We start from the raw sequence: 2,500 nt of genomic DNA, 5'->3' as shown, positions 1-2,500 counted from the left end.
AATCGGGGGAGCTAAGCGTAGTAGGCTAGTCCAGATTCATTATTAGCAGAGCTAAGCTAAGCGTAGTAGGCTAGTCCAGATTCATTATTAGGCAGAGCTAAGCTAAGCGTAGTAGGCTAGTACAGATTCATTATTAGCAGAGCTAAGCTAAGTGTAGTAGGCTAGTCCAGATTCATTATTAGCAGAGCTAAGCTAAGTGTAGTAGGCTAGTCCAGATTCATTATTAGCAGAGCTAAGCTAAGTGTAGTAGGCTAGTACAGATTCATTATTAGCAGAACTAAGCTAAGCGTAGTAGGCTAGTCCAGATTCATTATTAGCAGAGCTAAGCTAAGTGTAGTAGGCTAGTCCAGATTCATTATTAGCAGAGCTAAGCTAAGTGTAGTAGGCTAGTACAGATTCATTATTAGCAGAGCTAAGCTAAGTGTAGTAGGCTAGTCCAGATTCATTATTAGCAGAGCTAATCGGGGGAGCTAAGCGTAGTAGCAGAGCCCGTCTACGGAGAGCCTCCCCACTCTATTAATCCCATACAAACCGAATTTGGCTGTAGTTCACCAGAGTTCACCTAGATGGCGATCGCGGGCGAGTCCAAAATACATGGGGTCCTATGGAGCTACATGGCTACATTTATTGTTTTCACCTATTTAACAACTGAAACCCTCAGATTTTATTTTATTTTTTGCAAAATGGATATGGATTATCAATCAAAAGTGAAATAATCCGGGAGTCATGTCCTTTCGTTTTCTTACAGGTTGGGTCGTTGTTGCCCATAACACGCTAGCATTGATGCTATGCTATGCTATGATCATGCTAATGAATGACGTCATTGGCACGTTTGAAAGGCTTTTTAGAACAATTAAGTGACTTTAAAAAATATAATACATATAGTCTATAGTATAAAAATATAATACATATAGTCTATAGTATAAATATAATACATATAGTCTATAGTATAAATATAATACAGTATAGTCTATAGTATAAATATAATACATATAGTCTATAGTATAAATATAATACATATAGTCTATAGTATAAATATAATACATATAGTCTATAGTATAAATATAATACAGTATAGTCTATAGTATAAATATAATACATATAGTCTATAGTATAAATATAATACAGTATAGTCTATAGTATAAATATAATACATATAGTCTATAGTATAAATATAATACATATAGTCTATAGTATAAAAATATAATACAGTATAGTCTATAGTATAAATATAATACATATAGTCTATAGTATAAAAATATAATACAGTATAGTCTATAGTATAAATATAATACATATAGTCTATAGTATAAATATAATACATATAGTCTATAGTATAAATATAATACATATAGTCTATAGTATAAATATAATGCATATAGTCTATAGTATAAATATAATGCATATAGTCTATAGTATAAATATAATGCATATAGTCTATAGTATAAATATACTCAACCAAGTGTATTGTCTTTGCCTCCCCTTTCGAATACAATATTCAAATTACTTGAAAAAAAATAATATCCCGAGAAAAGTGGATTTTGAGGGGTAAAGCTCCATAGACCTCCATTCATTCTGGACTTGCCCGCGAGCGCCCCTAGATGCAGTACCACACCAGAAGCGTTCCGAGAGTGAAGGTTCTCCCCTTATTAGACATTCTCTGGTAGTAGGCTAGTCCAGATTCATTATTAGCAGAGCTAATCGGGGGAGCTAAGCTAAGCGTAGTGGGTTACGCTAATCCAGACTCTGACTAATATGGTATTGTGGAAATTGCAATAAATTAAGTGAAGAGAGTGTCTCACGTTGACAACGAAACGGCGTGTCGTTTATTCATTCATGCAAAAAAAAACGTTAAAACGAATGTGACGCCGCCCTTGACATCAATAATCAAAGTGCGCGTCATTAAAGAAACAGCATCCCTATAACACAGAATGACACATCGTGCGGAACGCATCTCAGATAACACAGTATGGTGAATTATGTCCATAGTGTCCACTACATTATACTATAGCCTAATGGAAATGCAGATACAGTATAGTATAGTATAGTATAGTATAATACAGTATAGACAGTATACTATAGCCTAATGGAAATGCAGATACTTATGCTTAGATTGTTAATACATAATGTTTTTGAACAGTTTTCTTAATGAGCTTCTAACAAAAGTAGGCTGATATGTTTTATGTTTTGGCCCTTCAGTTGAGTTCAAAATTAAATGGACACAACGAAATAACAAACACGTTTTGATTAGTCGACTAATTGAAAAATTAGTCGAAAGATTAGTCGTTAGAAAATTAGTCGTTAGTGGCAGCACTAGCCAAATGCCTTCCTGTTACATCCTTTTATCACGGAGTTACAGGCGATAAACGATTTTTGATGATCAAAAGTAAACTTCATTAGCAGTTTATTTATTTATTTATTTTTTATTAAAGAGTGTTTTTCATTTAAAGGTTCGACTAAGGTTTTAAAGGTTTTTTCTTTTTTTCCAAAAGGGAAATGC

The 2,500-nt window shown here is 33.3% G+C and overlaps 1 protein-coding gene across 2 annotated transcripts in view; it reads left to right on the top strand.

Moving 5' to 3' along the window:
• cux1b (cut-like homeobox 1b) overlaps positions 1-2,500 on the top strand; it is a 75,210-nt gene that overhangs the window by 47,883 nt on the left and 24,827 nt on the right. The window lies entirely within an intron of this gene.

Source organism: Alosa pseudoharengus, unplaced genomic scaffold (genome assembly GCF_046254945.1).
Source record: "Alosa pseudoharengus isolate Yale_2024_CS ecotype anadromous, Long Island Sound unplaced genomic scaffold, YU_APseudo_1.1 YU_APseudo_1.1_scf_18, whole genome shotgun sequence".
NCBI classification, from domain to species: domain Eukaryota; kingdom Metazoa; phylum Chordata; class Actinopteri; order Clupeiformes; family Clupeidae; genus Alosa; species Alosa pseudoharengus.
The sequence above is the reverse complement of the archived record's forward strand: the minus strand, read 5'-3'. Positions and strand labels throughout refer to the sequence as shown.